We start from the raw sequence: 15,733 nt of genomic DNA on the forward strand, positions 1-15,733 counted from the left end.
GGAACAACAGACTGGTTCCAAATAGGAAAAGGAGTATGTCAAGGCTGTATATTGTCTCCCTGCTTATTTAACTTCTATGCAGAGTACATCATGAGTAACACTGGGCTGGAAGAAGCACAAGCTGGAATCAAGATTGCCGGGAGAAATATCAATAACCTCAGATATGCAGATGACACCACCCTTATGGCAGAAAGTGAAGAGGAACTGAAAAGTCTCTTGATGAAAGTGAAAGAGGAGAGTGCAAAAGTTGGCTTAAAGCTCAACATTCAGAAAACGAAGATCATGGCATCTGGTCCCATCACTTCATGGCAAATAGATGGGGAAACAGTGGAAACAGTGGCCGACTTTATTTTGGGGGGCTCTAAAATCACTGCAGATGGTGATTGCAGCCATGAAATTAAAAGATGCTTACTCCTTGGAAGGAAAGTTATGACCAACCTCGATGGCATATTAAAAAGCAGAGATATTACTTTGCCAACAAAGGTCCGTCTAGTCAAGGCTGTGGTTTTTCCAGTGGTCATGTATGGATGTGAGAGTTGGACTGTGAAGAAAGCTGAGCACCGAAGAATTGATGCTTTTGAACTGTGGTGTTGGAAAAGACTCTTGAGAGTCCCTTGGACTGCAAGGAGATCCAACCAGTCCATCCTAAAGGAGATCAGTCCTGGGTGTTCATTGGAAGGACTGATGCTGAGGCTGAAACTCCAAACTTTGGCCACCTCAAGCAAAGAGTTGACTCATTGGAAAAGACTCTCATGCTGGGAGGGATTGGGGGCAGGAGGAGAAGGGGACGACAGAGGATGAGATGGCTGGATGGCATCACCGATGCACATGAGTTTGGGTGAACTCCGGGAGTTGCTGATGGACAGGGAGCCCTGGCGTGCTGTGATTCATGGGGTCACAAAAAGGCGGACACAACTGAGCAGCTGAACTGAACTGAAGCTGCAATACTTTGGCCACCTGATGCAAAGAGCCAACTCACTGGAAAAGACCGTGATGCTGGAAAAGATTGAGGGCAGGAGGAGAAGGGGGGAACAGAGGATGAGATGTTTGGATGGCATCATCGACTCAATGGACATGAGTTGGACCACACTCTGGGAGATAGTGAAGGACAGGGAAGCCTGGCGTGCTGCAGTCAGATACGACTTAGCGACTGAACAACAATGTATGTGCCTTAAGACGGCCTGGAAGAACATACCAGGAACAGAGCGTGCTTGCTGGTGAGTGTGTGTGTGCACGTGGGTGGTGGGGGAGGGTGGGGAGGGGATGGGGAGGGAGGCAGAGGTTTTGGAGGAGATACGTCACTGTGTGTCCAGCTTTAATTTTTTCAATTATTGAGCCATGTGAGTGTGTTACACAGTTTACAATCTAACATCTCATTGAGATGCTGTAGTTTCCAGGAGGAGATGAGACTTGTGAATCTCGAGTGTGAGGTGGTCCAGCGATGCTGAGACTGTGGAAGTGGTTTTGTCAGCGGCCGGTGATTTTCTCCAACCAAGCTCAGTGCTCAGGGGCCGGTTGCAGTCACAGAGTGGGCTTCAAAGGAGAACACGGTTTGGGTCGGCGTCCCTGGCGGCTCGGCGGTAAAGAATCTGCCTGCAATGCAGGAGACCTGGGTTTGGTTCCTAGGTGGGGAAGATCTCCTGGAGAAGGAAATGGCAGCCTACTCCAGTATTCTTGCCTGCAGAATTCCCTGGACAGAAGAGCCTGGTGACTACAGGCCATGGGGTCGCAGAGTCAGACACGACTGAGCAACTTTCTTTCATGGTTCGGGTCCTACGGTCACACAGAGGGTGAGCAGAGCTGAGATGTGAGGGTACCCCCACAAGAGGTTAGAACAGTAAACTGGGGTCTCAGAGGGTGGGAGGGTTGGGGGGGTGTTAGAGGGGAGGGGCTGGGTCAGAGGATTGGGCCCCAGGGGGCTGGGGTGCAGGCACAGGGGTGGGGCGACCTCGAGCATCCATTCTTCTCATCAGCTCTGGACTCCACCATCTCTCCTCTGCTCATGGTCTGCCCTCTGAGCATCCTTCCGTGACATTGGCTCAGGCTTGTAGCTGAGCACCTTTACAGTCTCGGATCATTTGGAGTCCAGTCAAGGACCACACTGTAATTGGGAGGGGGCCGCTTAGGGACGGCAGCAGGGATCAGAGTGTGGAGATGGCTACTGAGGATGGAGAAGCCGAAGCACAGGCGGAGCTGGGGTGCTGAGGGTGTAGCAGTGCCCCAAGGAAGGAGCGAGTCTGGAAGAGCCCCTCATCCCACCCCGACCCCCACATGGGCTCCTGGCCCGGATTCAGGCCTCAGTGGGGAGGCTGCAGCCCCAGCAAAGTTCAGTGAGGCACTCCGCCTGCAGAACTTGCTGGAAAGGCAGGCCCTGGGATGCCAGGTGAGCCACGCACTGGTAGGTGCTCCGCTCGGAACCTGCTGCAGAGCCTCCTGGGAGGTCGGGGGCGGGGGGGGCAGCGGTCCGGGGCGAGATGAGCCAGGTGACCGCCAACAGATGGCTGTGACACCGACGACACCCTCCTGCTTCATGGTCCCTCCGGCACCCGCTACTGATGAAGCTCAGCACTCTGCAAGGGAGGAAATTCCAAAACCCTCACGTAGGGCAATGACAGAGGAGTTTGGAGCTGGGGGACTTGGACTGATGACAGGCGATTGGTCTCCAGATGCACCTCCTGTGGACTCAGCCTCCCGTGAACGCTTTCACTCAACGCCATCCACCCAGTCTTCACACAAGCGGGGGTACCCTCTCTTCCCCAGAATGAGGATGTGCTGTCCCGAGTCCCCTTATCTCTTCCCGGCTGTGCTAACTGCTTCCCACACTCAGTCACAGCCCCCCGGATGCTCTGTTACCTGCAGTCTGAACTGTAGAGTTAACCTCCAACAGACGGCAGGTACAATCACAAAGCCGAGGAGAGACAAGAGGGAAACAGTTCGCAAAACAAACACATTAAACTAGCGAAGACTTAGAGAAGGAAATGGCAACCAACTGCAGTGCTCTTGCCTGGAGCATCCTGTGGACAGAGGAGCCTGGTGGGCTGTTGTCCATGGGGTCTCACAGAGTCGAACAGAACTGAAGTGACTTAGCATGCATGCATCCTTTGGAGAAGGAAATGGCAACCCACTCCAGTATTCTTGCCTGGAGAATCCCAGGGACAGGGGAGCCTGGTGGGCTGCTGTCTATAGGGTCGCACAGAGTCAGACATGACTGAAGCGACTTAGCAGCAGCAGCAGCAAAGACTCTCAGGCGAAGCTCCCACAGCCCTAGTTTCTGTAACAGCTGGGAAGCCATGTCTCCTTCTCCCGTTACTCATTCTTCTTTCCTTACTCAGCCTGGATTTCCCCCACCCGCAGCCAGAGCCTCAGCTGGTGGGCTGGCTGCAGAACAAGGAAGTGATGAAATGACCTGAAGGAAGGTCCCCGAGGGGTCTGAGTCCTGGCTCCCCTGCCCTGCTATGGTTGATGTGGTTTTCCATTAGCCCTTCCTGCAGGTTGTAGAAATTGTCAGAAGAGCTCCAGAGAACACCCTGCTCTGCAGGCCAGCCCTCCCGTCCTCACTGCAAAGTGGCCACACAGTGGCCCCCAGGAACAGAATTGATCATGCCAGCCATAGAGCCATCCCTTGCCGGCCTTTTGCATAATGAACCCCAAAGAGCCAGGTGGTAGTATTGCCTTTCGATTTGATAAAGCCGCTGGGTGCCCCGTGGCTGCAGTATTCCCCACGGAGGACTGAGACCCTCAAGTCAGCAGAGCTCAAGGTTGGGGGTAAGAGAGGGTCCACTGCAGCTCCACTCCCTGGCCCTGGACCTGTGCATTTTGAGTACTTATTTATTTATCTGGCTGCACCAGTTCTTAGTGGTGGCATGTAGGCTCTTGTGCCTCCACCAGGGATTGGACCCTGCCTCCTGCGTAGGGAGCTCAGAGTCTTAGCCACTGGGCCACCAGGGGGGGTCCCTGGACCCATGCATTTTGCCACAGCAGAAACAGACCCATGTAATTGTCTCTGACCCAAACCCTTATGGAAGCCTGTGAAGCAGAGAGAGCCTTGTCCTTCCTGGATGTTGTCGCCTATCTGGCACCACAACTGAATCTTCCCTACGTCATTCAGCCCCTCCATTGGGCTGGTCACTTCCAGGTGTGCAGTGAGACCAGTGAAGTCCTTCCTGGATGTTGTCGCCTATCTGGCACCACAACTGAATCTTCCCTACGTCATTCAGCCCCTCCATTGGGCTGGTCACTTCCAGGTGTGCAGTGAGACCAGTGAAGTCCATGGCCGGGAGCCCACACCGCTGCACCCCCTTGGCTGTGACATGAATCCCTCTCTGAGAAGCCATGCAGCATGGAGAACCATGATGGCAGATAAGGCATTTCGTGAGTCCGTGAGTCGTGGCGCTGATGGAAGTTACAGTCAAGGAAGCCAAGCCACATCTCTGTCCAGAATGCATCTATTCCAGGAGGATGAATCATAGCCCTTGCATGATGGGAGAGGGCCAATGTAAGCCACCTGCTCCCAGGCAGCCGGCTGCTGTCCCTGGGGAATGGTGCCACCAAGAGCCAAGTGCTGACCACCGCCACTGTCAAGATAAGGCACTGGGCAGCTGCCAGAGCTGCCTGGGAAGAGGAAGTCTGCGTTGTTGACCCCAAGCAGAGCCTGCATCCCTGTCACCATAGCTGCTGTGTTCATGGGGCCATAGCGAACCCACTGGGGCGGCTGGGGGGAAAGAAGCTCTTCTGGGTTGATTTGTGTCCCCCTCCCCACTTCATATTGAAGTCCCGATCCGATGCCCAGTACCCGAGAAAGTGACCTCATTTGGAGACACCATCTTTACAGAGGTAATCAGCTGAAATAAGGTCATTAGGGTGGGTCTTAGTCCAATATGACTGCTGATCTTATATCAGTAGAAAGATGAGGGACTTTTCTGATGCTCCAGTGGTTGAGAATATGCCTTCCAACACAGGGGACATGGGTTCGATCCCTGGACTGGAAACTAGGATCCCACATGCTGTGGAGCAACTAAGCCCTACACAGTGCAACTGAAGAACCTGCACGCCGCAACTAAGACCCAGCACCGCCAAAAATACATTAATTAATATATATATATTTTAAGAGAGATTTGGAAACTCACACACACATACACGGAGAACACATGTGAAGATGAAAGCAGAGACTGGGCCGATGCTCCTACAAGCCAGGGAGCACCAAAGGTCCCCAGAGAGCCTCCAGAAGCGAGGCAAGAAGCATGAACAAATTTCTTGTCAGCACTCAGAAGGAAGCACCCTTGCAACAACTCCTGGCCTTCTAGCTTCCAGAACCGTGAGGCACACACTTCTGTTCACCCAGTTTGTGGTACTTTGTCAAGGAAACTCGAGCAAACTATCACGGAGGTTGATGACAACTACACAGACCTTAGTCCTCTCACCTGATTAACGAATCGCTTCCCAAGTGAATGTCCTTTGATACGCTTCCATGCGGGGAACAGATGTGTCTGCGCCCACTCTGAGAGGTGGTCCATCTACACGCTTCTTCCCCAGGCTTTCTTGTCAACAAACCCCCAATTCTGTGTGGTGTCCTCCAACCGAAGTGTTAGCCACTGTCTAAATCAGTGTAAATCCGTCTCTCCGGCCATCTCTCCCTCTACACATAGTAGACAGCCAAACATGTTGCTCCAAGCTCTGCAGCCTGGGCGGATGCTCCTTCACCAGCATCCTTCGGGGTCACTACTGAGTGGGGCTGCAGTGCAGCGTTGTCCACTTCCAGGGAGACCCAGCGTATCGACAGACCCTCAGACAATCAGACTTGAGTTTTTCTTACTCAACAGCCCAAGAGGCCTTAGGCATAGGCTGAGAGAAGGGAGGCGAGGCGATGCAACAGGAATTGGTGTTGGAGTCACTTTCTACTCTTATTACTGGGTTGGCCAAAGAGTTCATTTGTAGCATCTTCCAGGAAAGCCCGATGAACTTTTTGGCCAGTCCAATGCTTGTGCCTCCTGGGCCTGCCTGAGCTTGAGTCTTTCATTCAGACCATGTGATGATGGAAAAGCTACTGGACACATCAACCCTTCTGGCTAAGTGGGTCGAATAACACTTAGCTCCTGATGGGAAACTCATGCTGAGTGGTCACTGGGTGTCCATGATGGGGATTCAGTCTCCACTGAATCCCAAATGCAAACCAGAAGCTGTTTCTCAGAAGGAAAATAGTCAGCTGAAGAAGAGAGCAGAGGGTTGCTCCAGAGATCTGGCTGTGCTTTTCCTACAGATGCTGTCATGGGTATTTTGAGCATCACTGGATCTGCGGGATTATAGGTGGTAATCTATACAACAGGCAGAACGGCCTGTGTGGAAGAGTGGCCTGAACCTGCAGAGCCTTCCCTTGCTCTGGTCTCTTCTTGAAACCGGCTACCAACAGGGAACTCTGCAGATGGGTCATCTCACAGCACACCAAGATGTGTTGCTTCCAAAGTCTAAAAAGACCTACCAAGAATTTGCCTCTTTTTTTTTTCATGAAAGTGAAAGTCGCTCAGTCGTGTCCAACTCTTTTCAACCCCGTGGACTATCCAGTCCATGGAATTCTCCAGGCCAGAATACTGGAGTGGGTGGCTTTTCCCTTCTCCAGGGGATCTTCCCAACACAGGGAAAAAACCCAGGGCTCCACATTGCAGGCAGGTTTTTTACTAGCTGAGCCACAAGGGAAGCCCATTTTTCATGGTAGCTGGTAAAACATGCAGCAATTTGCCTTTCATCTTAGAGGGGATGTTTTAAAATTCTCCAGACCAAATAATGCCCAGAAATTTAAAATCACAGGCCCCTAAATTTTTTTGGTGGGGGAGGGGTTATCACCCATCCTATAGTTCACATGTATCTTATTAAGGTATCTGAAGTACTTCCTATTTCCTGTTTATCAGACCTAATCAGCATGATGTCATCAATGTGGTCGACCAGTTGTTAATGTTCAGTTGAATAAGATCAATTCATAGAGATGAAAAATAGAATGGTGGTTGTGAGGGGCTAGGATGAGGAGGGAATGGGGAGTTATTATTTAATGGGAACTGAGTTTCAGTTTTGCAAGAGGAATTCTCAAGATAGTCGGTGGTGATGGTTGCATAACAGCATAAATGTACTTAGTGCTACTAAACTGTATACTTAAAATTGGTTAAAACAGGAAGTTTTATGTTATGCATCAGTTCAGGTCAGTCGCTCAGTCGTGTCTGACTCTTTGTGACCCCATGAGCCACAGCACGCCAGGCCTCCCTGTCCATCACCAACTCCCGGAGTTCATTCAGACTCATGTCCATCGAGTCAGTGATGCCATCCAGCCATCTCATCCTCGGTCGTCCCCTTCTCCTCCTGCCCCCAATCCCTCCCAGCATCAGAGTCTTTTCCAATGAGTCAACTCTTCGCATGAGGTGGCCAAAGTACTGGAGTTTCAGCTTTAGCATCATTCCTTCCAAAGAAATCCCAGGGCTGATCTCCTTCAGAACGGACTGGTTGGATCTCCTTGCAGTCCAAGGGACTCTCAAGAGTCTTCTCCAACACCACACTTCAAAAGCATCAATTCTTCGGCGCTCAGCCTTCTTCACAGTCCAACTCTCACATCCATACGTGACCACTGGAAAAACCATAGCCTTGACTAGATGAACCTTTGTTGGCAAAGTAATGTCTCTGCTTTTGATTATGCTATCTAGATTGGTCATAACTTTTCTTCCAAGGAGTAAGAGTCTTTTAATTTCAGGGCTGCAGTCACCATCTGCAGTGATTTTGAAATCCCAAAAATAAAGTCTGACACTGTTTTCCCATCTATTTGCCATGAAGTGATGGGACCAGATGCCATGATCTTCGTTTTCTGAATGTTGAGCTTTAAGCCAACTCTTTCACTCTCCTCTTTCACTTTCATCAAGAGGCTTTTTAGTTCCTCTTCACTTTCTGCCATAAGGGTGGTGTCATCTGCATATCTGAGGTTATTGATATTTCTCCTGGCAATCTTGATTCCAGCTTGTGCTTCATCCAGCCCAGCGTTGCTCATGATGTACTCTGCATGTAAGTTAAGTAAGCAGGGTGACAATATACAGCCTTGACATACTCCTTTTCCTATTTGGAACCAGTCCGTTGTTCCATGTCCAGTTCTAACTGTTGCTTCCTGACCTGCATATAGGTTTCTCAAGAGGCAGGTCAGGTGGTCTGGTATTCCCATCTCTGTCAGAATTTTCCACAGTTTATTGTGATCCACACAGTCAAAGGCTTTGGCATAGTCAATAAAGCAGAAATAGATGTTATGCATATATTACCACAATTTAAAAAAGAATTTCTTCTGCAAAAAGTAAGCTAAGCATAGATTAAAATAGAAAATTTTTGTGTTTTTGTGTGACTGTATTTTAAAAAGTCAGTGTGTTAAGACCTTGATACTCGTAGAGTGGCCAAAAGATTAGCAGCATGGCATTCCCCTGAACATTTTCAGAAATGCAGAATGCCTGCTTTAGACTTTCTGGATTAGAATTCATAAAGGAAGAATTCCTAGGTGACTCATATGCAAATTAAATATTTTCCTCAGTTTTTAAGAAAGCACCGGTTACAAATAATAAGGGAGGTAGTAGAGATCTCTGTGGGATATATTGTGGCAGAGAGCAGAAGAATTTCCATAGTTAAGAGGGAACATTGTTAAGGTATACTGTTGGCCCTGCCAGGTAAAAGCCAACTCTTTCTGATGGTCCTTGATGATTAGTACAAAGAAGACAATAACGAGTCTAATAGTCACATGCCTAGTGCCAGGGCCATTTTGATTTGCCCCAGTAAACCTACTACATCTGGGACAGCAGATACAAGTGCAGTCACCACCTGATTCCATTTATCACAGTTCGGAGTCCTTCTCCAAGATCCATTCAACATCTGCACAGGCTAAGCTGGCTAGTTCGGAGTGCGGGAATGAAATATGCATTCCCATTCCTGCTTCTTTCAAGTCTCCAGTTGTGGCAGTAATCTTTGCAATTGCCCAGGGACACAATGAGGGGTAGGACTGGGATCAAACAGGGAAGCACCAGGGCACAAAATTTAAAGAGCTGCTCATCTCAGGATCACGCAAACACTCAGCCAGTACATAAAGCTGGTGTCCTGGGTGCCTCACTCCTAAGATCACACTCACTCCCAGGGCTATGAGAGAGAAGTGTTGGGAATGAAGACATGCAGCCACCATTGGTGTGACTGTAACTTAGCACAAAAATTCTCAAGGACATTGAAATACTTATTTTTAACAATGTAGTTCCAAGGTTTCAAAATTATCTTGTGACTTCCTCACCAAATTTGTTCTGTCCGGTGAAATTTTTAAGTTTCGATTTATATTTTTACCAGGTCAGCAATGCAACTGTTGTTCAAAAAAAGCAAATAACTGTTCTAAGCTTCCAATTAAAATGTCAGTTCTCCACCCCCTGCCACCCCTACTGCCGCAGGCAGCCCCTTTCACTCTAGCGGTGAATTCTGGTCCTCCTCCTTGATTTTTAGTTTTAAGTGTTCTCTACTGAGTTGCTACCATATAGGTCTTAAACAATTCTTTTCAAACTTGTTACTAGGCTTTTCATGGTTTTAGCCAATATTGTGAAGCAGACCGTTTTGTATAAAAATTATTTTATAAGGTCCTGGGCAAAAAGTGTTAACCTAATGAGTTTTGTACAGACATTTGTTTTCAGTCAGTGAACTTAACAGATTGTATTACTTGTTCTAAAGGGCTTTTAGTTGCTTTGATTTTCTGAGTGAACAATACTGTCATTTGGGGACATTATACATGTATATGTGCATTGTGTAACCGCTATACAAAATACACCTTGGAGAAGATTCTGGGAAGATGATAGAATAAGAAGAACAAGAACTCTGTCTCCCCACCTAGACAACAATCACACGGACAGAGTCTTTCTGATGCAATTATTTTGGAACTCTGGAGTCTGTTGAAGGTATCCAAGTTCTCGGGGAATATTTGGATGATAAATTTTGGTTGGTGATTAGTTTGGGGCAATTTCAGCTCTTAGCACAGTAGCGGCTACCCATCCTCCTCTCCCAGCCATTCGGCAGCTAGCTATTTACATGTTCTTGGAGCAGCCTGCACATAGCATGTGGGAGCTTAGGTGGGCAAAAAGGACTCTGCCCTCCAAACACTGGGAACCTGCGCTCTCGTCGCTGATGCTGTCTGATCACAGAGGTGCACAAAGAGGCGGCTGCGTCGTTTTGCGCCTCCCTCTCCACTGCTGCAAGACCTGCCCCGCTAGCTGCGGTGCCTTGCAGAGGACTCAAAGAGCCCTTGCCCTTCCCACCTTCACTTTGTGCTTTTTCCCCTTTTAGGAGCCTGAACTGCATAGTTGGGGGAAATTCGGAAGTGACAGCACATACCCAGGAAAGACTCAGAAAGATGTCATATCCACACCTCGGGCTAATCCTCTGCACAGAGACAGCCTGCAAGAATAAAAATAAAAACAATAACAAAACCCAGCACACCCTGGGGAAGGAGGAAAATCTGATTTCCAGAGTTCCTACATTATGAAATGGAAATGCCCACTGTACAACCAAAGTATCACGAGACACAGAAAGAAACAGGAACAAATAGCCTGTTCACAGGAGGAAGGGAAACCAGCAGAAACCACCCTGGAGAAGACCCGATAGCAGATAGAGTACACCAAGACTTTAAAACAATTATCTTAAAGAAGCTCAAAGAAAGGAAGATGTGAAGAAAGTCAGGAAAACAATGTGGGAACAAAACGAAAATATCAGTAAAGAGAAAACCTAAAAACAACTCCCTCCTCCCCAAAATTCTGGAGCTGAAAAGTACAATTTATTGTTGTTCAGCTGCTAAGTCATGTCCACCTCTTTGCAACCCCATGAACTACAGCAGGCCAGGCTTCCCTTCCTTCACTATCTCCCAGAGTTTGCTCAAATTCATGTCCGATGAGTCAGTGATGTCATCCAGCCATCTCATCCTGCGTTCCCTTCTCCTCCTGCCTTCAATCTTTCCCAGCAGCAGGGTCTTTTCCAGTGAGTTGGCTCTTCACATCAGGTGGTCGAAGTATTGGAGCTTCAGCTTCAGCATCAGTCCTGCCAATGAATATTCAGGGTTGATTTCCTTAGGAGTGACTGGTTTGATCTTGCTGTCCAAGGGACTCTCAAGAGTCTTCTCTAGCACCACAATTTAAAAACGTCAATTCTTTAGCACTCAACCTTCTTTATGGTCCACTTCTCACATCTGTGCATGACTATTGGAAAACCATAGCTTTAACTATACAGACCTTGTCTGCACACTGACGTCTCTGCTTTTTAATACACTGTCTACGTTTGCACAGCTTTCCTTCCAAGGAGCAAGTGTCTTTTAATTTCATGGCTGCAGTCACTATCTGCAGGGATTTTGGAGCCCAATAAAAGAAAATCTGTCACTGCTTCCACTTTTTCCCCTTCTATTAGCCATGAAGTGATGGGACCAGATGCCATGATCTTTTGTTTTTCCATGTTCAGTTTCAAGCCAGCTTTTTCACTCTCCCGAAAAGAGCAAGAGAGAAGTGAATCATCACATCATCACATACAAGGGATTTTCAATAAGATCATCAGCAGATTTCTTATCAGAAGTTTTGGAGGCCATGGGACTTCCCTGGTGGTCCTGTGACTAAGACTGCATTCCCAATGCAGGGGTCTCAGGTTCCATCCGTAGTCAGGGAACTAGATCCCACATGCCACAGCTAAAGGTCCTACATGTTGCAACTAAGGCCTGGCACAGCCGAACATATATATAAAGTTTTGTAAGCCAGAAGACAGTGGGCCAGTATATGCAAATGCTAAAATTTAAACACTTGTCAACCAAGAATCGTATACCCAGCAAAACTGTCCTTCAAAAGAGAGAGAAATGAACACGTGGGTGTGTGCTAAGTTGCTTTAGTTGTGTCGGACTCTTTGTGACTCCATGGACTGTAGCTCAGCAGACTCCTCTGTCCACGGGATTATTCAGGCAAGAATACTGGAGTGGGTTGTCATGGCCTCCTCCAAGAGATCTTCTTGACCCAGTGATCAAACCTGCTTCTTTTACATCTCCTGCATTGGCAGGCAGATTCTTTACCAGTGGCACCCCCTGGGAAGACCTGCAATGATCATGTTCCCTAATAAACGAAATTGAAAGACTCCATGACCACGAGACCTGACCTGCATGAAATGCTCAAAGGAGTCATCCAAGATGAAGTGAGAGGGCTTTAGACGTAACCTGAAGCCACACGGGAAAATTCAGATCTCAATAAAGGTAAATACATGAGCAATTATACAAGCCAGTATTATTGTAAGAATGGTTTGTGCCTGTACCTTTGCTTGTTTTCTACCTAGTTAAGTGATGGATACACTAAAAACAAACAAACAGTTTCTAGCATAAAGCTAGTATTACTGTAACTTTGGTTTGGAACTCCAAATCTTGTTTTCCATGAAATTTAGGAGAATAATGCATTTAAAAGAATTAATGGTTTATATTACTGGAATGGGTGAATTTAACTCAGATGACCATTATATCCACTATTGTGGGCAGGAATCCTTCAGAAGAAATAGAGTAGCCATCATGGTCAACAAAAGAGTCCGAAATGCAGTACTTGGATGCAATCTCAAAAACGACAGAATGATCTCTGTTCGTTTCCAAGGCAAACCATTCAATATCACAGTAATCCAAGTCTAAGCCCCAACCAGTAACGCTGAAGAAGCTGAAGTTGAACGGTTCTATGAAGACCTACAAGACCTTTTAGAACTAACACCCAAAAAAGATGTCCTTTTCATTATAGGGGACTAGAATGCAAAAGTAGGAAGTCAAGAAACACCTGAAGTAACAGGCAAATTTGGCCTTGGAATACGGAATGAAGCAGGGCAAAGACTAATAGTTTTGCCAAGAAAATGCACTGGTCATAGCAAACACCCTCTTTCAAAAACTCAAGAGAAGACTCTACACATGGACATCACCAGATGGTCAACACCAAAATCTGATTGATTATATTCTTTGCAGCCAAAGATGGAGAAGCCCTATACAGTCAGCAAAAACAAGACCAGGAGCTGACTGTGGCTCAGATCATGAACACCTTATTGCCAAATTCAGACTGAAATTGAAGAAAGTAGGGAAAACCACTAGACCATTTAGGTATGACCTAAATCAAATCCCTTATGATTATACAGTGGAAGTGAGAAATAGATTTAAGGGACTAGATCTGATAGAGTGCCTGATGAACTATGGACTGAGGTTTGTGACATTGTACAGGAGACAGGGATCAAGACCATCCCCATGGAAAAGAAATGCAAAAAAGCAAAATGGCTGTCTGGGGAGGCCTTACAAATAGTTGTGAAAGGAAGAGAAGCGAAAAGCAAAGGAGAAAAGGAAAGATATACGCATCTGAATGCAGAGTTCCAAAGAATAACAAGAAGAGATAAGAAAGCCTTCCTCAGCGATCAATGCAAAGAAATAGAGGAAAACAACAGAATGGGAAAGACTAGAGATCTCTGCAAGAAAATTAGAGATACCAAGGGAACATTTCATGCAAAGATGGGCTCAATAAAGGACAGAAATGGTATGGACCTAACAGAAGCAGAAGATATTAAGAAGAGGTGGCAAGAATACACAGAAGAACTGTACAAAAAAGATCTTCAAGACACAGATAATCATGATGGTGTGATCACTCACCTAGAACCAGACATCCTGGAATGTGAAGTCAAGTGGGCCTTAGAAAGCATCACTATGAACAAAGCTAGTGGAGGGGATGGAATTCCAATTGAGCTATTTCAAATCCTGGAAGATGATGCTGTGAAAGTGCTGCACTCAATATGCCAGCAAATGTGGAAAACTCAGCAGTGGCCACAGGACTGGAAAAGGTCAGTTTTCATTCCAATCCCAAAGAAAGGCAGTGCCAAAGAATGCTCAAACTACCGCACAATTGCACTCATCTCACACGCTAGTAAAGTAATGCTCAAAATTCTCCAAGCCAGGCTTCAGCAATATATGAACCGTGAACTTCCAGACGTTCAAGCTTGTTTTAGAAAAGGCAGAGGAACCAGAGATCAAATTGCCAACATCTGCTGGATCATGGAAAAAGCAAGAGAGTTCCAGAAAAACATCTATTTCTGCTTTATTGACTATGCCAAAGCCTTTGACTGTGTGGATCACAATAAACTGTGGAAAATTCTGAAAGAGATGGGAATACCAGACCACCTGACCTGCCTTTTGAGAAACCTATATGCAGGTCAGGAAGCAACAGTTAGAACTGGACATGGAACAACGGACTGGTTCCAAATAGGAAAAGGAGTACGTCAAGGCTGTATATTGTCACCCTGCTTATTTAACTTCTATGCAGAATATATCATGAGAAACACTGGGCTGGAAGAAGCACAAGCTGGAATCAAGATTGCAGGGAGAAATATCAATAACCTCAGATATGCAGATGACACCACCCTTATGGCAGAAAGTGAAGAGGAACTAAAAAACCTCTTGATGAAAGCGAAAGAGGAGAGTGAAAAAGTTGGCTTAAAGCTCAACATTCAGAAAACGAAGATCATGGCATCTGGTCCCATCACTTCATGGCAAATAGATGGGGAAACAGTGGGAAAAGTGTCAGATTTTATTTTGGGGGGCTCCAAAATCACTGTAGATGGTGACTGCAGCCCTGAAATTAAAAGACTCTTACTCCTTGGAAGAAAAGCTATGACCAACCTAGATAGCATATTCAAAAGCAGAGACATTAACTTTGCCAACAAAGGTCTGTCTAGTCAAGGCTATGGTTTTTCCAGTAGTCATGTATGGATGTGAGAGTTGGACTGTGAAGAAAGCTGAGCGCCAAAGAATTGATGCTTTTGAAGTGTGGTGTTGGAGAAGGCTCTTGAGAGTCCCTTGGACTGCAAGGAGATCCAACCAGTCCATTCTGAAGGAGATCAGCCCTGGGATTTCTTTGGAAGGAATGATGCTAAAGCTGAAACTCCAGTACTTTGGCCACCTCATGCGAAGAGTTGACTCATTGGAAAAGAGTCTGATGCTGGGAGGGATTGGGGGCAGGAGGAGAAGGGGACGACAGAGGATGAGATGGCTGGATGGCATCACCGACTCAATCGATGGACGTGACTCTGGGTGAACTCCAGGAGTTGGTGATGGACAGGGAGGCCTGGTGTGCTGCGATTCATGGGGTCGCAAAGAGTCAGACACGACTGAGTGACTGAACTGAACTGAACTGAACTGATTTTGGGGAAGACAAGTGTAGTGTAAGTACGTAACATTAAGCTTTTGATTGCAGTGTAAGTGCTGAGGCATCCATTTCGGAAGACACCCATTTTAAGTAAACATATCACCAGCTGTGTGAGACAGCTACTATCAAAACAACGAGCTGAGGCCCTAGGCCTCCCACACTCAGGAATTTCCCCTTTCGGAGCCCTGTGGGAAACCTAGGAAACCAACAACTTGGAAGAAAGCTAAACCCTAACTCCTGCTCTCCTGTTTCAGTGACGAGTGAGCCATACAACCCCAGACACCATCTCCGGACCACAACAAGGGCAGGGCCCCACGTTCGCTGTCTCTGTCTCTCTTTCGCTCCCACAACCTGTGTGGTCCTCGGTGTGCTATGCACCCTCCAGGACCTGTGAGTAATAAAGCTTGTTCCTCAAAGTTCCCTGGTGGGTTTTTGCTGAAGTGTGTCCTGCAATTGTAACAAGAAACACAAGGCCAGCCCAGTCACAACACTGGTCCTGGTGGCAGAAGGCCTGTGGTGTT

The sequence above is a fragment of the Bos indicus x Bos taurus genome, chromosome 21, assembly GCF_003369695.1.
Source record: "Bos indicus x Bos taurus breed Angus x Brahman F1 hybrid chromosome 21, Bos_hybrid_MaternalHap_v2.0, whole genome shotgun sequence".
Lineage (NCBI taxonomy): Eukaryota > Metazoa > Chordata > Mammalia > Artiodactyla > Bovidae > Bos > Bos indicus x Bos taurus.